Source organism: Panthera pardus, unplaced genomic scaffold (assembly GCF_024362965.1).
Source record: "Panthera pardus isolate Hobbes unplaced genomic scaffold, ASM2436296v1 HiC_scaffold_13, whole genome shotgun sequence".
In the NCBI taxonomy this organism is placed as follows: domain Eukaryota; kingdom Metazoa; phylum Chordata; class Mammalia; order Carnivora; family Felidae; genus Panthera; species Panthera pardus.
Window position 1 is genome coordinate 10,401,891 of NW_026526688.1, and position 26,886 is coordinate 10,428,776.

Below are 26,886 nucleotides of genomic sequence, written 5' to 3' on the forward strand. Positions count from 1 at the left end.
ACATAGACACACATATGTACACACACTTATTTATTATATAAAACCTGTAACAGTTCAGTGGAGTTTCCCATAACATTTTCTTTGTGCTAAGCACAGCACCATTTACTTAACAGGAAAAGCAATATTAAAAAGAACAGATTCATTAATAATTATGTTAAAATAATTATTAATTTTTTTAGCTTAATATTGTACCCTTTCCTGACATTCCTCTCCCTCCAATTCAAACTCGTTCTCTCATATTTAAATTGCCACTTACTTTAGGGGCACCTAGGTGGCTCAGTCAGTTGAGTGTCTGACTCTTGGCTTTGGCTCGGGTCATGATCTGAAGGTTCGTGGGTTCGAGCCCCGTGGTGGACTATGCGCTGGCCGTGCAGAGCCTGCTTGGGGTTCTCTCTCTCTCTCTCTCTCTCCTTCTCTCTTGGGGTTCTCTCTCTCTCTCTCTCTCTCTCCTTCTCTCTTGGAGTTATCTCTCTCTCTCTCTCTCTCTCTCCTTCTCTCTTGGGGTTATCTCTCTCTCTCTCTCTCCTTCTCTCTTGGGGTTCTCTCTCTCTCTCTCTCTCCTTCTCTCTTGGGGTTATCTCTCTCTCTCTCTCTCTCCTTCTCTCTTGGGGTTATCTCTCTCTCTCTCTCTCTCTCCTTCTCTCTTGGGGTTCTCTCTCTCTCTCTCTCCTTCTCTCTTGGGGTTCTCTCTCTCTCTCTCTCCTTCTCTCTTGGGGTTATCTCTCTCTCTCTCTCCTTCTCTCTTGGGGTTATCTCTCTCTCTCTCTCTCTCTCTCTCTCTCTCCTTCTCTCTCTGCCCCTCCCTGTCATCTAAAATAAATAATTAACTTTAAAAATAAATAAAGAAATCAAATATCACTTACTTTAACTCTTGTACAGGACTTGAATACATAGTAATGACAATTCTTGCTATACAAAAGTATGATTAATGATATTTGCACCTCTACCTGAGACATGTCTTTACAAGCCTATCTAATCATTCAGCACAGATGGTGGAGATTTGTGACATGGACCACTTACCACAAGCACAGTTGACCTAATCAAAATTAGCATCCACTTTAGAAAAATTTATTACCCATTCATAAAATTCAGTGGCATAACATAAATGTCATGCTATCTTAGGGCTTGCATCAGTAATTGATTTGTTTATGATACAAATGAATTCTCCCTATTCTGTCTCTTTTCCAACAATAACAAGGAGAAGCACGAACAAGGAAGGTTATTATTTCCTAGCCACAGCTCAATGCACCATGTAATCAAATCCTTTGTCAGAGCATCCTGCCACATAATCAGATCGTGTGAATTGTCAGAGGCAATTTTATAAATATATATTCATTTAAAGCCTTAGTACGTGTGTTAGAGTGTAGGATAAGTACATTTCTCTTCTTCATTTATTTTTCTGTCTGTGACAGTTCCATTCTGAATTCTTATGTACGGAGTAATTACATTTCTTAAAATATGGTTCAACTTTGGAAAAATAATAAATTCTCTATTCACCTATCACAAATCTTACCTTTCTAAGCCCAAATACATTAAATTATTAGGATTTTATTTGCTTGTAATTTTCTCCCAGGGTAACTTCTTTACAAGGTATTTTTAAATGTATTTTTCTGAAATTTCAACAAATATTTTTGCTGAGCCATTAGAGTTTAATAACAATTCAGTACACCGTGAAAAGCTTATAAAAATCTGTTTGGATATATACATACAGACACTCATGCCCGCACATAAAACCACACTCCTTTATGAAGAGCATGTTTCTGTGCAATTTGTGACTTCCCGTTTTGTAGTCCCTGACAGACTGTTGAACACACGTGGGGTTTTGTTTACTCTTGGAAACACTGAGCGGTGCTCTTCATAAGGTACACGGTATTGATGAAAACGACTAAGCTTAAAATCAATTTGTACCTCTTTGTAGAGGCCAGGTGAGTTGCCCCTACTAATAAAAAGATATTAGTGGGGAGTGGGGCAGAGAGATATTAGTGGGGAGTGGGGGAGGGGCAGAGAGAGAGGGAGACACAGAATCCGAAGCAGGCTCCAGGCTCTGAGCTGCCAGCACAGAGCCCAACGTGGGGCTGGAACTCACGGACCGCGAGAGCGTGACCTGAGCCGAAGTCAGATGCTTAACCGACTGAGCCACCCAGGCGCCCCTTATATGATTATTTTTACAGGACTATCACAGAATCTCTAAGGAATAGCAGTGGAGAGACAGGTCCATCCTCTTAAAAATTACTTATGTGTCACAGAAAATCCACTAGGAGACATTTCTTCATTTAATATTAACTTAAAAAGTATTAAATATCCACTGTTGTACTCAGTGTAGTTAGGAAGAACAAAAGATGCAGAGTATTCAGTGTCCATCCTTCGGGGGGTGAAGGCTATAGGATTTAATAGAAAGGGAAAAATGTTCTTAGTTGGGAACTTCTTTGTGGTTATGTGTTGCCTCATGTACAATGATATCATTAATTATGTATAATAATAATAATAATAATGAAATAATAAGATAGGCCCCCTAGTAACAGTACTGACCTCTTGCCTCAGCCTCCTAATCTCTCCCCCTGGTGAAGGCAGAGATACATATGGCTGCTGGGTTTGACAGAAGGGTCTAGCATGTTTAAGCCCCATCTTCTCTCCAGATGTTCTATCTGAAGACAGCATGTCCCTCTCTGCAGTCAGTAAATGTGGGCGGGCTCCTCCCTGGTGAGCTGCAGATCGTTTTTCATGGTGTGTACCCATGAGGGTGGATAAATTAAATTAAAAGTCCTGTGATAAGTACGTCTACATCAAGACATGTAGACTTGATGACTACAAGTCTAGGCTGTAGTCTTCAATAAAACAAGCATTAATTTACATCTGCCTCTTGTGCCCATCTGTAAATCCAACCTTTGCTGGGACATGGAACAGGGTATCATTATTTATTGGACCCCTCACATGCCATATTTCAATGTTCATAATTTAACTACATTTAGACATACTGCCAATTCCAATCTGACCCATTACTTACAAGTTGTATAAACTAGGAATGTACATTTATTTTTACATACATACAACAAACCTACAAAGTATTTGTTTCTAAAGAAAGGTGTTTCTGGTCGAACATTTCCCTTTTGTAATTATATATGCACCCATACCCAGAAAATGAGCACAAATCAGCACTGTTTCGTAAATTAACAACCTCATCACAAGAAATGATAGCATTTAATTTTGTCCAGGGTCTAGTCTAACACTAACAATATAACTGCCTTAAAAATATATTTGTTTCCTTTCAAATAAAAATAGGGTATTTCTTACTAGTAAAATGTATTTAATTCCCTATGATAATTTTGTGTCCCTCTTTCTTTTTTAAAAACTGCAGTTTATTACAAATTGTTATTCAGTCATTAGCATTAGGGCAAAGGTTAAAAGCATATGAATGTAGAGATAGATGCATTTTCTTTCATTTGAAGGTGAATTTTCCCATCCAAGATATTTCCAGAGAGGAAGATGAAATCTCTATGTTCTCATTGGACCAAAATGTGAACTTCTTTCCACAGAAGGAGTCAAGAGTAATTCACTCTACAGACTTTGAAAATTTAGATGTACTTCATACTACTGCCCATAATCAGCATGAGTAAAAAGGAAGCATCATGGGTGGTATAAAAACTTACTTCAGCAAAGAAATTTAGAGCGAAAAGCACATTTTTGAAATTTCTGTTTACCATTAACTAAGTAATCCAGCCTACTCTCTAGCTGAAAACAAGTAGAAAATCTGGATAAACATAAAATCCACCTGCATTAAAGAGCTAGAAAATAGAGAATACTATGTTAAAAGGAGGGTAATGTCCTGGGATATAAGCCTGGTTTGGGGCTCACTGTGACTCAGGGTGGCTGGCTGATTATGGAGAGAATGACTGAAGGGCAGAGCCAAGGTTTCTACAGACTGTGAAAGTCGGGCACGTGGAGTCAGGGGAGCCCAGAAGAAGGCAGTGCTATTTAGATTTTAGGCTATCAACCACAGCTATAGTTACTTTTCTCAATGACAAAAATAGTGCAGTTGGGCCAAATGACGGGCTATCTTCTCCGGGTTTCTTTTCTTTTGTAGCCTTCATCCAGCACATTCTTGCTGCCTTGGTAGATTTCCTACACTGCCAGAAAATTTTATGTCAGATAAATTCAGATATTCTGCGGAGTATGTGGGTGAAAAACAATTTAGCCTAGAACTGCTGGAAAATGTTAAAATGGATAGATGGATAGATAGAAGCAAAGACAAAATACACATAGTAACAGGTATAGTTAAAAATGAAGAAAAAATACTAAGATGTAGAAATATATCTATGGTGGGGTGCCTGTGTGGCTCAGTTGGTTAAGCGTCCAACTCTTTGGCTGACAATGCAGAGTCTGCTTGGGATTCTCTCCCTACCTCTCTCTCTCTGCCCTGCCCTTGCCCATGCTCTAAATTTCTCTCTCTCTCAAAAGAAATAAATACACATTATTTTTTAAAAATAAACATATATATTAAAGACATATATCTTTTTAACAAATAAAAATATATGGTTAATGTGAAGAGAATTAAGGCATGTATTAACAGATGAGTTTATCCATCTTTCTCTGCCCTTTTTCTGACTTTTTTCTACTAACAACTAGTCTATCTTTCCCCAAAGTTCAGTTTCATGATGATCTTTTACTAGGAGGAAGTCTCTTAGGTGGCTTTTCTGGTCTCTTCTGAAGCAGGATGAAAAGTAAACAATGATGGGAGGACAACAGTCACTAGCTATGAAATTATTCAGAAGAGGTGGGACTTCAGGAAAACGTCCCAAAGATTTCTGAGGTTTTGGTTTAAGGAGGTCAAACAACACTCTCTTTCTCTGCAACCAAATGAGCCTGTTTGATTAAATATTCAATAAAAAAGCAAATTAGGGTGGCTGTACTCAACTTTTTTGATTTCTACTCCATATAGCTAATGAAACATGTGGGTCTGACATTCATAAGGTTTAAGTGATGAGAATACACAGACCACAAAAGAGTCCCAAGAATGATAATTGAAAATCTCCCAACATTTAATGTCAACTTTCAGCTTCCTTGTGTCATGCATCACTTCATTTCTGTAAAAGTACTCATTTCGTGTGCCAGATTCAGTGAAGGTTCTCTACTCTTCCCACCTCCTGATATTACCTGTGTCAACTGGCATCATATTGGCCATATCAGACAGATGGAGAAAAGCAACAAAGGATGGTTCTGGAAGATATCTGCATTTGTCAATGGTCTCAGTCCAGAAAGAAAAATAAATAAATAAAAGTGAAGAGGTGAGAAGAGTAGATTCTTCTTGTTATCTTATATCCCTCTTATATCTGCTACCAGGAGAGAAAATCACACACACACACACACACACACACACACACACACACAAACACACACACACACACGATTTCCAATTTAAATTGTCTGAGGTAGATTTTCTTTTGTGTCATAGCAACATTCTTTGTCTCATTTTAATTGTGAAATATCTTGTTTGAGGGGAAAAACATATTAAGGGATACAACATGACAAAACACCTTAATGATGAAAAGGCTTAGCATGCTAGTGAAATAAGCCAAAATAAACTTTTATCAAAAGTTGTATCTCTGCCCTTCCTCCACTCACACTCTGTCTCTGTCTCCAAATAGACAAAAAAACAAACAAACAAATAAATAAATAAACTTTAAAAAAAGTGGAGGGGCTGCCTGGGTGGCTCAATCAGTTAAGCGTCCAACTCTTGATTTTGGCTCAGGTCATGATCTCACAGTTCATGGGTTTGAGCTCCTTGTCAGGCTTTGTGCTGGTGGCATGGAGCCTGCATGCAATTCTCTCTCTCCCTCTCTCTTTCTGCTCCTCCCCTGCTTGTGCTCTCTGTCTTTGTCTCTCTCTCAGAATAAATAAACATTAGCTAAAAAAAACTGTAATATTTCAGAGATTCAGTAGTAAAATCAGACACTGCCATGCATGTGGGTAATTTCTTTTCTGAAACCTAAGACAAATGGTCATAGATAGATAATGAAGGGAAAAACAGAATAATGCTTATTGTTAAATGTTACATTTGGTCAAGTAACAAATAGATTTCTCTATTTAATAGAGCAACCTACAAACACTGTTCCATTTTACTCAAAGAGAAAGTTACATCATGACAGTTTTACTCCTAGTGCAGTTAATTTACAAAATGTTTATATCGATGCTTGTCCATACACACAGTTTATAGAACACATACACTTATATTGTCAGAGTGAGAGAGAGGATATATCCTATATATCAGGCACTCCCAGGCACATGATCTCACTTCTCAATAGCTCCATGAAGCAGACACCAATTGTTGATGTTTGAATGAAGAGAAGATGGCTCAAAATGGGTAAGTAAACCAGTTCAGTAAAGTTGTATTTTAATTTCACTAAACCCACCATTTTTAGTGGTCTGAGTTCTCCTAACAATTCCTTCTCACATCAGCATTAATTATTTATGCAATTTCAACATAAGTTTCCATAAATTAAACACAGAAATTCCTAAGTTTCCATGTTTTGCTAGGCTTACTAGAAGAGTATGAATTTATTCCTATTTAGCCCCACAGCTCCCTAGCTACTTTTATAGCTAGCATACCTTCTCTAAGTGAGATAGGAAGTTTTGGAGATGATTCATTTGATATTCAGTCGATAAGTTATCCTACTAGTTATTGAGTTTTACCTCTGATTCTGCTAAAAATATAAATACTTGGATTCCATACCCAGAGATTAGAATTCAAATTTGTGATAGGATCGAGAAGAAAACTGTAACAAATTCCCACATGATTTCAAGGCAAATGTTCCCAGTATCATACTCTGGGAAATACTGCCTAAAAGAGAAGTTTAAGTTTAAAGGATGCAATTTTGGGGGGCACCTGGGTGTCTCGGTTGAGTGTCTGACTCATGATTTTGGCTCAGGTCATGATTCCAGGGTCATGGGATCGAACTCCATGCCATCCTGCTGAGCGTGGAGCCTGCTTAAGATTCTCTCTCTGTTTCTGTCTCTCTCTCTCCCTCTCCCACTCCCTGTCGCCCTTTCACCACTCACCCTCTCCCTCTCAAATAAATAAATAACAATTTAAAAAAAACTTTAAAAAGTCATGCCTTTCATTTTAGCACCTTCTCATTTGCTCTTATTTGGGACCATTTTGTTTGCAGGGGGGAGGAAAAAAGGAAAGAAAATATATTCATATATGTATAAATATACTATTGTAGACCAAGTTATCTGTTATCATGAAAGATTGAAGCCAAGATAATAACAAAATTGCGTATATAGGACAATTTAACTTAATTTTGGTAGCTATACCTGCCGTGTCTGCAAGTATAATTTAATTAAAATGGAAAATGTGGTATTTGGGTAATACGTTTTAGAACCTTCTATCTAATTACCAACTCTAAGTGCACTGACCTCATGCTGGTACTAAACAACAGAAAACAATACAAAATATATTTCCCTAAATGTTTCTTACAAAATCAGTGCAGTTAGCTAATTTTTAGTAAGTGTTTACTTCCACTTTTCCATTTGAGCTAATATATATGTGTTTAAATGTAGAAGCCTAGAAAACCTGAAATTACTCTATTAAATTTCTGTATTAATGGCAAAAGTTTATGAAAGTATTATTTCAGAAAACCTTTCTTCTCTTTCATAAAATTGTTTCCAGCAAATTAGTACTTAAAAGTAAACAACATGTAAGGAAATTATAAATTTAAAAAGTAAGTGATGTTTCACATCTTCGTTTCAAAATTTTCACTGCCTTTAAATGTTTGTTCACACAGAAATGATCTGCACTTCGGACTCAAATGCAATCGGCTTGGAGGTAATTAAATTATTTATTGTTAAATGTGGTATCATATTCACTCACGCTTTAGACGGTTAGCTTTCACACAACAAATTCGTGTAATGGCTTCTGAGAATCCTTTCTCAGGTTACACATGTTGGGAAATTCTGAGGAAGAAATGACCTACAAAAATGACAAGTTCATTTGAACCAATGTGTGGAGATGTTTGAATGAGCTGACTTTAGGCCAAGAGGCGATGCTATGGAATTGGATCATAGTGACCCTGTCAAGAGGTGATCTGAACTAGGTGGGGCACATCTCCTGACCAACATCATGCAAATCAGCATCTTCTGTCCCCATTCCTTTGTCCGTAAAATGGAGTTAATATTGTGTCCTTAACCATCTTATCAGGATTCACGTACAGAGCAGTTACACATCAGCGTATATGTACACTGATGTGTTTTTTAGACTACTTTATACCTTATAAAACATTAATAATTGTCTAAATTAGAGTTATAAGACTTTTGAGCAGTTTTTCATAATTTTTCTACCTAGTGTCAGAAATAGAAAGATGTTTTGAATATGGAATATAAAATATTTGAATATATATGTTTGAATATACAGTCTATATTTTTATTAGCCACTGTGCCCATAAAATAAATCTATTACGATGAAAATCTAACAGTTCACAAAGCTTTGTAGAAGGGAAAACCCTACTGTGTTGGGCAAGTAGCATGACATGCTTAAGTTTACCCTTGACCAAACTAATCTCTTTTCTCTCTGCCTGTATTCTTTCTTTCTCTTTTCTTTCTTTTTTTTCCTTCTCTTACCTTTCTTCTCTGTGTATTCTGTTTCTACTCTTCTCCTTTCATGGTTCATTTAAAAATATATTATTTTCTTGTATCTGCTTTCTTATGAGCTGTTCTACCAGTCATAAATTCAAGCATAAGATAGGTACAAATTTTGCACTCCTTAACTTACAAAAGGAGAAATTGTCTTCTTCCATTAATATGAATATCTATGGATATATCAATATATATTTTAGATTCCAGCATGTATTCATTTAAGGAATACATTTATATCTCATTATATGCCAGGGATTGAGCTTGATGACAGAAATACAAGAATATGAAAATATAAGTTATTTGTCTTCAAAACAAAACTAGTACAAAACTATAGACAGGAAAAGACCAGTGTTTGACCTGGGTTGAGGGAAGAGGGATGAATATGTTGAGCACAGAGGATTTTTAGAGCAGTGAAAATACGTGGTATGATATTATAATGGTGGATAAATGTCATTATACATTTGTCCAAACCCACAGAATGTACAACACCAAGATTGAACTGCAGTGTAACTCCTGAACTCTGGGAGGGTGCAAATGTGTCCATGTAGTTAGTTTCATTAACTGTAACAAATATCCAACTCTGGTAGGGGATGTAGATAAAGCAGGAGGTAACACACAAGTGGGGTGAGGGGGTATATGCGAAATCTCTGTCCCTTCTGTTCAATTTTGTTGTGAACTTACAACTGCTCTAAAAAAAATAGTCTTAAAGAATCTAATAGCCTATGGAGGAGAATACATGCCAAAAATTATAATATAAAACTACAGGAATGTACTAAATAGTCTAAGAACACACACACGCACACACACACACACACACACACACACACACACACACACACGGAGCTTCTATACCTTATTAGAGAAGTAGGGATACAAGTAGGTGACAGAGAAGAGAATAAAATATTTGAGTGAAAATCTGAGTAGTGTTTTCTTCAGGAAGACTCCAAGGGTAGGGAGGATCTCAGGCAAGTGGCTGGAATGTGAAAATAACTAATCCTGAAAGATCACCTTGAGATGGGCAAGAGGAGGCTAGCAGCATGTAAGGGATTCTAGAGATTGAACTGCACAGCAGAGAGAAGCAAGAAATAAGGCAGGAAACCTACCACTGCAGGCAATAAGGAGTCTGAATTTTGTTTTCAGAACAAATGAGGAGTCTCAGAGAAAATGAGGAAGGAGGTATATGATTTGTTAAAATTGGATTTTGACATTCATTTGAAGCATTGATGGATTGAGAGGGGAGACAATTAGAGGCAGGGGCAGGAAGAATCGTAAGTAGGCTGCAACAGACTCATTTACACAAAGGGTTTGATTCTAAATTTACATCCTAAAGTATAAATAACATATAGTCAGTGTTTTCCAGAAAAAAATATAATTAGAAACATGACACATTAAAAATCTTGGGGCACCTGGGTGGCTTAGTGGGTTAAGCTTCTGACTTCTGCTCAGGTCATGATCTCCTGGTCTGTGAGTTCAAGCCCTGCATCAGGCTCTGTGCTGACAGCTCAGAGCCTGGAGCCTGCTTCAGATTCTGTGTCTCCCTCTCTCTCTCTGCCCCTCCCCTGCTCATGCTCTCTCTCTCTCTCTCTCTCTCTCTCTCAAAAATAAGTAAACATTAAAAAAATAAAGATCTATGGACACCTGGATGGCTCAGTCAGTTGAGTGTCGGTTTCGGCTCAGGTCATGATCTCACGGTTGGTGGGTTCGAGCCCCACATCAGGCTCTGTGCTGACAGCTCAGAGCCTGAAGCCTGCTTCAGATTCTGTGTACCCACCTCTCTCTTCCCCTCCCCCACTCATTCTCTGTCTCGCTCTGTCTCTCAAAAACAAATAAATGTTAAAAAAATTTAAAAAAATGAAGATCAACATATTACCTCTCTCTAAACACAAAATAAACACTTCTGCTAACTGGCATTTTATCTATGTTATTCACTACCACATTTCTAGAGCCTATAATGATGCCTGTCACTGTCACATGTTTAGTAAACATTGGTTAAATACATGAGATAACTTTAGGAACATGGACCCAGGGGATATACAATGGGAAATCTCAAACATGTGCCCTTAGGGAAACAAAACTTAAGGACTAAGAGAACCTGATTTCCCACAAATGCCTGATGTATAGAAATCTGACAGTGTTAGAATTTTCCTAAATGATAGGGAGTTTATCTGCAGTTACCTCATATCAACCTTGGGAAATTTTTGCTTATGGCTTTCAGAGGTATGAATAAGAAATGACTCAGGGAGGTTGATCTCACAGACTAAACTGAATTAAGCTTTATTTGTATGACTGGACTGGTTGTGTCTGCTTGGGGAATTTTCAAAGCTGGTCTCCATCTGGTTTTGGTTTTAAGACTCCAGCTGAACTTTTCCCCCTTTGTACTTCCTACCCATAGATATAGATGACTACAAACCCTCAACAGGTGCACCTGAAGCTTGCTATAGTTTGTGTGCCCATGACTCTAATTCCTCTCCTATTCCCGAATAAACTCATCTTTTTGACAATTTTGAGCTTCTCTCAGTTTATCTTTTTTTTTTCAGGTTGGCAAACAGTAAAATTAGTTATCAATAGCTATGTTGTCTTCCTGTGCTAATAGAGAGTTTCAATTTGTTTATTTGTTTGTTTTTTTCTGCTTAGGACCAGTGTAAGTAGCTAGTTTTATGTCAAGGTCCATGCATGTATGTGTATGAAAAACACATATTGTCATAGCCCAAGAAGATGCTCAATGAAAAAATATTTACATAGTGGGATGTATTTGTCACCTAAGACTCAAAGAAAAACACTCCAAATCCTATTTCATGTTAGCCACTAAATGCAATGGAGGGAGAAATGGTGTGTTTCACTCCTTCCTCTTCCTCTTCCCCCACCCATGTCTCCTTCCACATATGAAGTTTAAGACACTTAATGTTCATCTTTTATGAATCCATTGTTTTGGAACAGTTTTATAAAAAGAATCGTGATGACTTCAACATGGCTGCAACAACAGGGGTATACAGAAGATAATATTTATGGGGAATATTTTAGATATGGAATAGACAAGACAGTATAGTCATCGATTTGTATGAAGGATTATGAGATCGGGGCTAGTGTTAGATGTTCGTGTCATGGAAACAGTCAAAGGTTCAATTCATAAAGGCAGAAACATATGAAGAGGAGTCCTGTCTTTGCTGCAAAGGATTGTTATTTTAGCCTGAACCTAAAGATCTTAAGGTGAATATTTGATTTTTAAATAAAATTTCTGTGCAGAATTTTTTTTAAACTCATGAGAGAGGTCTAGCCTGGAGATAAAAGTGGGACAATCCCTTAGTGTGTCTGTGTATTTGAAGTCATAGATCTGGATATAGTGTCTCAGGGAGTTGGTAATATAAGAATAGAACTCTAAAGACAGAGCCCTGTGGGGCAACAACAAGACAGAGTAGCAAAAAAAATTTTTTTTTTTTTTATAACAAGCACTGGTCAAAAGTCATGGGCATCTAGAAAAGGAACAAAAGAGAATATTTCCATAAGAGAAGAAAGCTTTAAAAAACAGAAGTTGGTCAACAGTAGTATGAAATGTGGAGAAGTAAGGAAAGAAAGAATTCAAAGAATCACATGCTCTGATGCCATGAGATTCTTGGCAACCTTGGTGAGAAATTTTCAATTAATGTTGTAAACACCAAGCTAGCCCGTATTCCCCCTTCTCATCAGAACAAATTCCTGGACTTTTCCAAAACTACAAGGACCTAGAACAGACATTCCCAGCCCGGTATGCAGAATTGGTGTCATAAATATCCTGATACTGACCTCCCCTCCTGGTTTGCAGGAATCAGCACGGATCCCAGGCCAGCAGGAACGCAGGTTCGCCATCCTGATACTCTAGTGTGCCTCCATCTCCGTGTGGGTCATTCTGTGAAAGGAGTTGGGCATTAATGCGGTCTGCATGATCTGCAAACCCATGTTCTAACGTTTTTCCTGACACACCCCCCCTTCTTGTAAGCCAAGCGGGTCTCCCTGCTGTTCCTTGAACAGAGAAAGAAGGTGTAGGGACATTCACTCTTCCTGCTCTTTCCTGCCTACATGCATGAATGCAGCCCTCATTTCTTTAGTTCCTTATAAAATCTTCCCTCAACAGCCCTGGCTAAAGTAGACGCTATACTCTCTAATAATAATAATTTTCTCTAAAAATAATAGTAGCTCTTACTACTACTCAATATAGTTTAATTTGTTGGTTTATTGCATACCCGCCTTCGTATACATTATATTCTTATGGGAGTAATGCCTTATATTGTTCACTATTATGTCCTAGCACCTAAAACAATGTCTGACATATATTAAGTACTAAGTATTTGTGGACTAAATGGAAGAATTAAAGAGTATGGAATTCAGACTGTAGTAATTTATCATCAAAACACACCACTGAATGTCCAGGGTTGAGAAACAGGAAGCAAAGCAGAAGATTCTGTATTAGACTTGATCCCCGACATTAATATTTTTTCAACATATATGTCTTACATTAATCATGCTATGTGTATTTATGTGTTTCTATGTGTGATTCTGTGCCATACAATCACAGTCCTTTCTGTCATATTGGTAATAATTTGGTTTACAGTAAAAAGAACAGATATGTTTGCATGGACCAGAGTGATAAATTAACTGCTCAATTATATGGTTTACATAAGTGGTAACCAAGTGGAGCTGATCATCAGAAGCACCTGGGGAGTTTGAAATATATCGGCTCTAAACTATGACCCCAGACAATCTGATTGAAATGCATCTGGGATTAATATCTGAGGGTCTGCACTTAATACTTCCCAGGGTGTATCAATGATCCCTTGGTTTTTATTACCACTGCTGCAGATAATCACTATTTCAGGGTCTACCACATGGGGGTGGGTTTCAGATATGGCAGGTGAATTTTAGAAAAAAGTTAAGACTTTAAAGAAAGGGTACAATCTGGGTAGTATTCAGAAATAAAGACAACTAGCCAGGAAGCAAAAATGTCAGTAAGAAGTGTCTTCTATTTCTTTAAAACAGATGAACTAGCATCAGCCACAGTGCTTTTACTCCAAAAATCAACCTGGAGAAAATACAGAGCAAGAGGAAAACTCGAATTCTGAAAGTACACAAAAAAGAGAACCTCACTTTGGAACTCAATGTCCTATCGCCTCGGGGTGATGTGGGGGGTGAGTGGCTGCGGCGTGGGCAGCCTGTGTTCTAGGAAGTGATAGGAAGACGGGCAAAAGAAAACTTTTTATGTTCTTTTCTTGCTCTTCTCAGTGTGGAAGGGATGTGTGGCAAGAGTCAAGGCCATGGTGTTAATGTTTCACAGACAGGGTGTAGACAACCCAAGTTAGGAACAAGAAAACAGGAAGGAAATGTTCTTGAAAAGGCATTTCTCCACCTTTCCGGGACCTTTTCCAGGACCTCAGAGAGTTTCAAGGTGATCCCAAGGCTCAAGGAAATAAACGAGATGGCTGTACAAGGGAGAGATTAGTAAACTTCTCTGTACCCGGAATATTGTTTTGGGGGTGTTCTTTCCACCTTTCCTCTTAAACACACTTTACCTTTAGCTCAATGTAAATGGTAACCCTGGTATCAGATCCTCCCAGGAACATACTTAGAAAAGACAGGTGCCTGGCCTAGGAGAGCAAGAGCCTACAGGCTGTAACCAGACCGCTGCCTGCAAAAGACAAACCCTCAAAAGACAGAAAATGAACCACAACAGGGTGTACCATTGAAAGCAGAATTATTAAAATGTGTGCACCAGAAATTTACAATGAGCAGTATAAATGTATTCAGAAAGTAAGTAAAAATCTTAGTACAATGAAAAAGATCGGGAAGGCATACAGGTGACTTAAGGAAATATTAACAAGGAAATCTAATTGTTGATGTGAAAGACAACACAGATGAGGAAAATTTTGGACTGAATTCTGAAAAAAAAATGTGGTAAAATGGAGGATGATGGAGAGAAACACTTTTGAAACCAGCTGGAGGGGATAAAGAGAAAGGTAATATAAAATAAATTCAATCAGAGAATAGAAGTTTTGAAGGAAAAATATCACAAATGTAGATGAGGAGTTACTTGAAGAAATACGGTGATGAACTGTCCAGAATTAGAGAGAGAGATTGTTTCCATAAAGTGCCAAAGGAGACATAAGGAAAATCACACAAGCAGACAAATTTTAGTTGAATGGAAGAACACTGCCACATTTGTAAAACTTCCAGAGGAAAGTAACAAATATCTAAAACATTACATAATCCCACTCAGCATCAGACTACTCAATAGCAACATGAGATATAATTAGTCAAAAACAAAACACAACATCCTAACATAATTTTTTTTTCAGAAGCATGAGCAAGAACATAGAACACTGGTAAAGAACATGGACAGTTCACATAAATGGCCTTTAACACGATTTCACACGTGATAAGAAAAATGCAAATTATGCATTAAGATTCAGTTTTTTCACTAGGTAGATTATAAAAATGTTTAAGATTTCACACCAAACTGAAGAGGCAAGGCTTTGAGGAATGAGGTTCTCTCATGAACTGTTTATAGGAATGAAAATGGACACCATCCAATGAAGCTACATATACATTTACCTTTGGACCCAGATAACCCACTTCTAGACTTAGTCCAAAAATATCTTTTGAAATTTTTGGAAGAAATAAAAAAATATATTTATAGTGGCTGATTTTGTAATGGCAATGTATTAGGAAACACCTGGATACTCATGCAAGTAAGACACTTGGTTCAGATCCACAGTGGGATTCTGTGCAGTAGTGAAAAGGAATAAGAAAGACTTACAACTGTGTAATCAGCTGATGTGGAGTGAAAACCAGCAAGGTGCTGAACACTATGAAGCAATTAAACGTATTTAAATGTATTTCTTGGTTTTTCAAAGGAAAATATAGAAGACATAGAAAGTATAAAACAAAAATAAAAAAAATGCTTACAAAGAAGGTGCGTGAAAATTGAAACTATGTTAATGACGTTCCTGTTAAAAAAATTCATATTCTAAACTGTAAGATATTTATATATCTTAAGTGAGGGTAGAAACTTCACAATGAATCTTTAAAACAGAAACAAAACCTAACTCCATATCAAATTCATAAAATAACTACACATACAAAGAATTAATTTAAGTAACTTTACAACACAACTATCAAAGGGATATTTATTCTAAAGATAAAAATAATTGCAAAGATAATTGGTGTGGCATATAGATAGAAGTCAAGGCATTAAGTCAACTGGCTGTTGCACCTGTTGGTTTAAGGGTTATGACACTTAGAAGGAAGTAGTGTGGGTGACTGTTTCACATACTTGTTTTATGCACTTTATTTTATATACTTGTGAGTAGTGGTATTGGTATAGAAATTAAACAATATTTATTTTCATTGTAGGATAGACCAAATGATTAAATGCATTCTCATTGTTAGGAATTATGATTATCATTGCAGGGATTTGGTAAATAGAGTAAAAATAAAATATGGGTCCATAAATAGGGCTATTTGTAAGTATTTAGTAAACGATAAAGACATACTTTAAATTACTGAAAAGAGATGAGTTATTCAACAACTGGTATTTGGACATGTAGCCAGCTCTTTTCACAAAGCATTGGATCACTAATTTAATCTTTACACCAAAATGAATCCCATATTGATTAGCTCATAAATATAAGTACAGTAAACTATTTGGGTTTATTTTTAATCATTGGGTAAAATGACATTTTAAGTAAGAAAGAAAACCAAGAAGCAATAAAGTATAATAAAATATGACTAAGTAAAATAAGAAAAAATTTGAAAATATGATACAGCAAAGAACATAAAAATAATATATATATATATATAAGCATAAATATTTATATGAAGAACATTTATAACTTATATGAAGGGCATTAGTCTAAGTTCCTAAGTTTTCCAGAAACTCATAAATTAATTTTATAAATATGAAACATACAAAGTAAAAATGGACAAATGACCTAAATATGGTAGAATTAAAAATAAATAACAAGTTAAACTTTAAAATGTTTCCTTATCCTAACTAAAGGCATGCAAATCAAATAACAACGATATAACATTTTTCCTGTATTAGGTTGGTAACCCATCAGACAGTCAGATACTATCCCATCTTGACAAATGAGTGAGGGATTTGTTATTTTTATGTCCTACTTGGCAGGGCTAATCCTCAGGTAGAACACACCAGTATGGCCATATGTTCTAATTGGTGCAAGCGTCTGTTCTAATTGGTCAGTGCTTATATTCTAGTAATTGTGAAATACTTTAAATATCTCTCTTGTATGAATTGGAGTACAAATTGGCATACCCTTTTTATAGCACCCTTGGTATTATGTATCCAGATGATTAAAAAAGACACATGCACTTTGATCCAATCATTCCACTGCTAGGAATTTATCCCCTCTTCTAATATGCAAAAATTATTTACACCTTAATCTTACTATACCTTTTTTAAATGATAGGATAATTTTGCTAAACGATTTTAACTTCTCTTCTTAGAGGATCTCATTCCTAATCATTGTTTCTATGTAAAAGGCAGCTTCACCAGCTAACACTCTTGGACCTTATCAGGATGTTCATATACTCCTCTTTTGTCTCATTGGTGGATTTGGGATGAAGAAATTGGCTAGATTTGTCAATATTATCCATCTAGCATTCTCCTTTGGGATCACCTCTAAGAGAAACAAACAAACAAACAAACAAACAAAAACAGAACATTTACTTCAACGACTCTCTAACATGCTTCCATATTAGCGATACATGCTGTGGCCCTATGGAACTTGTATCTAGTCAATTGAATCTTATTCTGATATCTAAAATATAAGAGTATTCTATGTATATGCCAAACTCTGTTTTTTTTTTTGTTTTTTGTTTTTTTTTTGTATAAACCAAATTCTTATCTTTGATCAATATGAGCTATATTTGTATTCTTAATCTACTTACTTGTTTACTCTTACCAGTTGATTTTGAAATAAGAAAAAGAGGGTTCTTTTTACTGTGCTTCCAACAAATTCCATCATATACGATAGAATACTGTAACTCAGTGTCCTTACTTGTAGACATAGACGGCAGTAGTATCTACCTCACAGTGTGGGCAAAATCCATGCTATGCACTTGAGATGCAGTTGGCTCCACCTACTTTTATGCATCAGCTACTGTTTTTTAATAAGAGACCCACGACCAAGGGTGTTACCTCACCTTCTAAGGATGACCTTATGTCCCAGTCTGACCAGGACAATCCCAGTTTATGCCTGAGAACTTCATATAATTACTGTGCTTAGTGTAATTAATAGTAACTCCTTTCAATCTCAGAAGTGCCTACATTTAGATTTATTGTATGGTTTCCTATTTAACAGTGCTAGCTATTTTAGTCTTTTCTATGGGATAAAGGCTGGACTTTGGCTCAGCCTCTTTTGTACCCACTTTGTTTGGTACCTAGACAGAACTAATACTCAGGTCCATAAAGGACTAATGTGATCACAACACTGTTTCTTCTTTACCCCAGAATTGGCTCAGAGGTGTCTTATAACTCACTATAGAAGAGAAGGAAAGTTAATGCGTGATGGAGTGAACTTTCTCAGTGAAGGAAAGGCACCAGGGAGAATCCAGAATGAAATTCATTCACTTCTTCCCCTTTACAGCCAATTGGAAGACATAGTGATTCTATAAGGCTTAAGTGTCCCAGCAACTAGTACTATTTTGAGAGGCTATGACTAGTTTAATAAGATGCCTCATTGAATTTGCTTTCCCTTTTTCCATGACACAGTCTCTTTTCTCTCTCCTTTGGTGAACTAGGATTGTATTCAACAACATACAACATGGATTTTTCTCTTGCTCTGTTTTCTAGAGAACCCAAAGGAAGGCAGTACCAGAACTGGCCCTAAAAGCAAACCCCCCATAATGAGCTTTTGAACCTCTCTGCATCCTTGATCAGGTACACTCATCACTCCATGATGAGGTGGTCAGGCATGGACTCCATAGATTCAGATTGCATGCGATGATGTGTCACCTCCAAAATTGTCCTCATGTTTCTGGCTCTCATGTGTTCCACTGTGTCCTGCCCACCTCGGTTTCATGACCAGTTTTTCTTACTAACTATAGACCCTTATGATAAGAGTGACTTTAAATTCACCACCACAGAGGCAACAGCCTCCCATAGATTGTTCACCAGCTCCCACAAGTGGTCAAGGTCAAATCACTATAAGAAATCTCTAATGCCATGTCATTCACAGGGGTCTTGCTCTCCTGATCAGACCATAAATGATATATTGTCTATCTCCGCTCCCACAAGTGGTCAAGGTCAAATCACTATAAGAAATCTCTAATGCCATGTCATTCACAGGAGTCTTGCTCTCCTGATCAGACCATAAATGATATATTGTCTATCTCCAGAAAAATAAGTCGCAGTCTGTAACACTGATTATTTCTACAGGACTAGTTTCTGGGATAAAATAAGAAGGTCAAAATTATGAAAACTTAATTTAAACAGGCCATAATTTGCCAACAGTATAAAATATGAGTACCCAGTGTTTGAAATTTTCCAACTCCTGGATTAAATGGACCCCTATATGAGCCTTATTGAATATTATAGTTTCATTTTGCTTCTGGAAAATGCTAATTATTTAATTTAATTTAAAGGATATAACAATGAAACTTCTTAAAACATATTTCTATGTTTTACTATGGATTACTTTTTTCAAATGCTCTATCCTAGAAAGTTTTAAATCTTCTAAAATGGTGTTGTACATAAGCAGTATTGACATATGGATAAGAAAAACTCAATCTCTACCTTTATTATACATTATTATACCTTTATTATACCTTATATCTGATAAATTAGATACTATAAATTGATTAGCATAACAGATTACTTAAAGACCATATCAAATGTATGACATCATATACTACAACTGACTTCAGATGGATCAGGAAGTTGGAGAAAATACAAATAAACTTTTCAACTTATATATTCAAATTTTGCTTTTAATTAAGAAAATTAGTTTAATATTTCCTATTGTAAATACTTTTCACCAGTGGCCTTTTATTCACAGAAATTTGAGGGCAATCATTTTCCTATTTATGGTTTCATATGATTTTTGTGGCCCAATTTTGTTGCACAATTTCGTTTTGTTATATTCATCCTTGAAATACCTGAGAATTTTCCTAGTTTATAGTTTCTCAAGTAGTGTTTGTGTCTACGGGTTTTGATATCCTTACTTATTCATTCTAAAGCTTTTTAGCTACAGTGATGATTAATGTACAAACAATTTTAGCCAGATTTCTGGTTAGAAAGCAAACATTTATCATATTTTATGTTTCTAAAATGAAAGTTCATGGATACACACAAATATACATAAAAATACATATATATTGCTATTCATGAAGTTGGTTTGAGAAAATTTTATATTACTTTTTTTATTTTACAATCTTCAACTTTTTTTCTAGAAACTCATAAAATGCTACAGTCCTCCCAATACATGGATCCCAACTCTCTTCCTATCCTTCACTTTTTACTGAATTCATTTCCAAGAATCTAAGGAGTTCTTTCTTTACATGTCAGTCTACATATTATTTTAGATATCTTTTAAAATATCTCAATTATATGTGAGATGATTAAGGGAAAGAATGAGAAAAGACACTGACAGACATTTATATTTTCAATAAAAGAATCCTAAAATATTAAGTTCTTTCTATTCCATGAGATAGAATCCATTTCTATATGTAACTTTGGGGTGGCTTTCTAAACTCAAAATTAATACTGGCAATGAAATATTTGAAATTTCCAAAAATGTTCCCATTGAAACATTCATTCTTAGAAGCTAATAATTATGATGATAATAAATTGTGTAAAATTAACTATTAAAATGATCTTTGCTAAATTTTTGGATAAGAATACAGAGATTCAGGTACACTTTTCCAATATTCTTAGAAAATTATTGGGTTTTTCAAATAGGGTTTTTAAAGAGATGGGGAAAGGGAAACTGGAAGTTTTCTAAGTAGAAGGTTTTTAATAGAAGTATGTGGTGGAATAATCTAATTCGTTCTTGAACATCAAATCAACTTTAGAAATGTCTTATGGGTTAGAGAAGAAAGTGTTTGTATTCTATCTTGTTAACAAAAGATTGATTTTTATTATTAATTAATAAAACATCTGATATTAAATTCACAGCACTTATGTGAATTATATTCAATGATAAATTTTATGAATTTGAACAAAATAAGACAGTTTAATAGGATCTTCCTCGTCATGATAGTATATGAGAGATAGAAGGAAATTTCCAGAGGACCACTAGGCATACAGAACTTATGTGTATTTGCTTACTAGCACTCTCAGGAATTCTGCCCACATGCTTTTTGCCCTGCTAAAAAATGACATTTTCAATATTATTTTTTTCCTTTCCAATTTCTTTTTATAAACTGTAAGCATCTTTCTCTCTCTCTCTCTCTCTTTTTTTTTTTTTTTTTTTTTAGGTAAAAGAGAAGATAAGGAGCTGCTAGAAGTTTCTCCTTGACAGAATTAATTTGAAAAGTGACATTTATATTGGTAAAAAAATTGTGTTTGAGGCTATATATGTCAATTCACATCACTATTGCCAGAAAAGTTAATATTAATCTATATTCACAAAATTTATTAGCAGAATTTTAAGCATTATATAATTTAAGGCTAACGTCCCATACAGTGGAGTCAGTTCAGTCAATGCACCAGGAATATTTTTCACTGAAGCAGATATATTGTAGAAGTGTGGGTTTCCAAAAGCATCTGGTCAGACATTTCCTTTACTTTTCTGACTCTGGGCAATCTTTTAAAGTAAGTTGTATATCTGCCATGTCACTGTGACAGACCTAAAAGAGAAGACCACTACTGGATGCTGGAAGGTCTCCATGGACACTACCCTCAATGAATCCTCAGAAATCTATAATATATATCTATGATGATCCTTATTTTTCAAAATATACCTTGCTAATATCCACCACTTTGCAAGTTTCATTAATTATAAAGATTATATGTTATATTAATGGTGGGAAAAATCAATTTGTAGTAAATTGCATTTGAGAGTGTTCTAATTTTCTGTTATTTCGACATTAAATTTGTTTTAATGTTTATTTTTGAGAAGGAGAGAGAGAGAGACAGAGCATGAGTTGGGGAAGGGCAGAGAGATAGGGAATCTGAAGCAGGCTCCAGGCTCTGCGCTGTCAGCATAGAGCTGGACGCGGGGCTTGAACTCATGGACAGTGAGATCATGACCTGAGACGAAACCAGATGCTTAACTGACTGAGCTACCCAGGCGCCCCTCTGTTATTCCCACTTTAAATGTTCAGAATACATATTTTTTGTGTGTGTAAACAGAAGAGGAAGCATGACATACTTTATCAGGTAAATGTTCAGTAGGTGGTAGGCATAAGCCATTGCACTGAAAGCTTGAGTAGACCTGACAATTAAGCAAGAAACAATTCTGGAAGTAGCTAAACCATATGCTGATTATGTGCCAGGTAATAGCTGAGATACACCAAGTCTGATTTGGTATTTTCCCAGTCTAAAATGGAGGAATAGAAAGTGAGTTTAATTCTGTCCCCTTTAAAAGAGCAGATCCCTAGGCACATTGAATTTGCTGAGACTAAACATTAAAGAAATGTGGATGCATTGGGTTTTGGCGGCAGGGTAGTTGAAAAAAATAAACATTGCTCAAGTCCAATCATCAACACAGAAACTAATGTTTGTATCCTGTTTCACAGGAAAAGAGACTTGCCTTACTTAAAAGGAATAATGACATTTAAACTATCTATCAAACAGTAAAAGTAAGCTGAAGGATTTTTAAAAACATTTTTTTAATGTATATTTATTTTTCAGAGAGAGAGAGAGACAGAGTGTGAGTGGTGGAGGGGGCAGACAGAGAGGGAGACACAGAATCCGAAGCAGGCTCCAGGCTCTGAGCTGTCAGCACAGAGCCCGACGTGGGGCTTGAACTGAGGAACCCTGAGACCACGACCTGAGCTGAAGTTGGACACTTAACTGACTGAGCCACGCAGGCGCCCCTGAAGGATCTTTAAATGAAACTTTTCAGAATTATTCATATTTTATGAATTTTAATACTTCAAGTACTAATTATGTTTAAAATCTATGTGTTTGGTTTAGGAATCAATGTAATGCTGGCTTCATAGAATGAGTCTGGAAGTTTTCCTTCCCTTTCTACTTTTTGGAATAGCTTGAGAAGGATAGGTATTATCTCTGCTTTCAACGTCTGGTAGAACTCCCTTGGGAAGCCATTTGGTCCCGGACTCTTACTTGTTGGGAGATTTTTGATAACTAATTCAATTTCTTTGCTGGTTATGGGTCTGTTCAAGCTTTCTATTTCTTCCGGTTTGAGTTTTGGAAGTATGTGGGTGTTGAGGAATTTGTCCATTTCTTCCAGGTTGTCCAGTTTGTTGGCATATAATTTTTCATAGTATTCCCTGATAATTGGTTGTATTTCTGAGGGATTGGTTGTAATAATTCCATTTTCATTCATGATTTTATCTATTTGGGTCATCTCCCTTTTCTTTTTGAGAGGCCTGGCTAGAGGTTTATCAATTTTGTTGATTTTCTCAAAAAACCAACTCTTGGTTTCATTGATCTGCTCTACAGTTTTTTTTAGATTCTATATTGTTTATCTGCTCTTATCTTGATTATTTCTCTTCTTCTGCTGGATTTGGGGTGCTATGCTATTCTGCTTCTATTTCCTTTAGGTGTGCTGTTAGATTTTGTATTTGGGATTTTTCTTGTTTCTTGAGATAGGCCTGGATTGCAATGTATTTTTCTCTCAGGACTGCCTTCACTGCATCCCAAAGCATTTGGATTGTTGTATTTTCACTTTCATTTGTTTCCATATATTTTTTAATTTCTTATCTAATTGCCTGGTTGACCCATTCATTCTTTAGTAGTCTGTTCTTTAACCTCCATGCTTTTGGAGGTTTTCCAGATGTTTTCTTGTGGTTGATTTCAAGCTTCATCACATTGTGGTCTGAAAGTGTGCATGGTATGATCTCAATTCTTGTATACTTATAAAGGGCTGTTTTGTGACCCAGTATGTGATCTATCTTGGAGAATGTTCCATGTGCACTCGAGAAGAAAGTATATTCTGTTGCTTTGGGATGCAGAGTTCTAAATATATCTGTCAAGTCCATCTGATCCAATGTATCATTCGGGGCCCTTGTTTCTTTATTGACCATGTGTCTAGATGATCTATCCATTTCTGTAAGTGGAGTGTTAAAGTCCCCTGCAATGACCACATTCTTATCAATAAGGTTGCTTATGTTTGTGAGTAATTGTTTTATATATTTGGGGGCTCCTGTATTCGGCGCATAGACATTTATAATTGTTAGCTCTTCCGGATGGATAGACCCTGTGATTATTATATAATGCCCTTCTTCATCTCTTGTTACAGACTTTAATTTAAAGTCTAGTTTGTCTGATATAAGTATGGCTACTCCAGCTTTCTTTTGACTTCCAGTAGCATGATAGATAGTTCTCCATCCCCTCACTTTCAATCTGAAGGTGTCCTCAGGTCTAAAATGAGTCTCTTGTAGACAGCAAATAGATGGGTCTTGTTCTTTTATCCATTCTGATACCCTATGTCTTTTGGTTGGAGCATTTAGTCCATTTACATTCAGTGTTATTATAGAAAGATATGGGTTTAGAGTCATTGTGATGTCTGTAGGTTTCATGCTTGCAGTGATGTCTCTGGTACTTTGTCTCACAGGATCCCCCTTAGGATCTCTTGTGGGCTGGTTTAGTGGTGATGAATACCTTCAATTTTTGTTTGTTTGGCAAGACCTTTATCTCTCCTTCTATTCTAAATGACAGAGACCCAGTAAAAAAAGAGAACTACAGGCCAATATCTCTGATGAATATGGATGCAAAAATTCTCAATAAGATACTAGCAAATCGAATTCAAATGCATATAAAAAGAATTTTTCACCATGATCAAGTGGGATTCATTCCTGGGCTACAGGGCTGGTTCAACATTTGCGAAGCAATCAATGTGATACATCACTTTAATAAAAGAAAAGATAAGAACCATATGATCCTGTCAATCAATGCAGAAAAAGCATTTGACAAAATTCAGCATCCTTTCTTAATAAAAACCCTTGAGAAAGTCGGGATAGAAGTAACACACTTAAACATCATAAAAGCCATGTATGAAGAGCCCACAGCTAATATCATCCTCATGGGGAAAAAAACTAAGAGCTTTCTCCCAGAGATCAGGAACACAACAGGGATTTCCACTCTCACTGCTGTTGTTTAACATAGTGTTGGAAGTTCTAGCATCAGCAATCAGACAACAAAAGGAAATCAAAGGCATCAAAATTGGCAAAGATGAGTCAAGCTTTCACTTTTTGCAGATGACGTGATATTGTAAGTGGAAAACCCGACAGACTCCACCAAACGTCTGCTAGAACTGATACATGAATTCAGCAAACTCGCAGGATACAAAATCAATGTACAGAAATCAGTTGCATTATTATACACTAACAATGAAGCAACAGAAAGACAAAGAAACTGATCCCATTCACAATTGCACCAAGAATCATAAAATACCTAGGAATAAACCTGACCAAAGATGTAAAAGATCTGTATGCTGAAAACTATAGAAAGCTTATGAAGAAAATTGAAGAAGATATAAAGAAATGGAAAAACATTCCATGCTCATGGATTGGAAGAATAAATATTGTCAAAATGTCAATACTACCCAAAGCTATCTAGACATTCGATGCAATCCCAATCAAAATTGCACCAGCAGTCTTCTCAAAGCTAGAACAAGCAATCCTAAAATTTGTATGGAACCACAAAAGGCCCCAAAGAGCCAAAGTAATTTTGAAGAAGAAGACCAAAGCAGGAGGCATCACAATCCCAGACTTTAGCCTCTACTACAAAGCTGTCATCATCAAGACAGCATGGTATTGGCACAAAAACAGACACATAGACCAATGGAATAGAATAGAAACCCCGGAACTAGACCCACAAATGTATGGCCAACTAATCTTTGACAAAGCAGGAAAGAATATCCAATGGAAAAAAGACAGTCTCTTTAACAAATGGTGCTGGGAGAACTGGACAGCAACATGCAGAAGGATGAAACTAGACCACTTTCTTATACCATTCACAAAAACAAACTCAAAATGGATAAAGGACCTGAATGTGAGACAGGAAACCATCAAAACCCTAGAGAGGAAAGCAGGGAAAAACCTCTCTGACCTCAGCTGCAGCAATTTCTTACTTGACACATCCCCAAAGGCAAGGGAATTAAAAGCAAAAATGAACTATTGGGACCTCATGAAGATAAAAAGCTTCTGCACAGCAAAGGAAACAACCAACAAAACTAAAAGGCAAACAACGGAATGGGAAAAGATATTTGAAAGTGACATATCAGACAAAGGGCTAGTATCCAAAATCTATAAAGAGCTCACCAAACTCCACACCCAAAAAACAAATAACCCAGTGAAGAAATGGGCAGAAAACATGAATAGACACTTCTCTAAAGAAGACATCCAGATGGCCAACAGGCACACGAAAAGATGCTCAACATCGCTCCTCATCAGGGAAATACAAATCAAAACCACACTCAGGTATCACCTCACGCCAGTCAGAGTGGCCAAAATGAACAAATCAGGAGACTATAGATGCTGGAGAGATTGTGGAGAAATGGGAACCCTCTCGCACTGTTGGTGGGAATGCAAATTGGTGCAGCCACTCTGGAAAACAGTGTGGAGGCTCCTCAAAAAATTAAAAATAGACCTACCCTATGACCCAGCAATAGCACTGCTAGGAATTGACCCAAGGGATACAGGAGTACTGATGCATAGGGGCACTTGTACCCCAATGTTTATAGCAGCACTCTCAACAATAGCTAAATTATGGAAAGAGCCTAAATGTCCATCAACTGATGAATGGAGAAAGAAATTGTGGTTTATATATACAATGGAATACTACGTGGCAATGAGAAAGAATGAAATATGGCCTTTTGTAACAACATGGATGGAACTGGAGAGTGTTCTGCTAAGTGAAATAAGTCATACAGAGAAGGACAGATTCCATATGTTTTCACCCATTGTGGATCCTGAGAAACTTAAGAGAAGACCATGGGGGAGGGGAAGAAAAAAAATGGTTAGACAGGGAGGGAGCCAAAACATAAGAGACTCCTAAAAACTGAGAACAAAGTGAGGGTTTATGTGGGGTGGGAGGGAAGGGTGGGTGGGTGATGGGTATTGAGGAGGGCACCTGTTGGG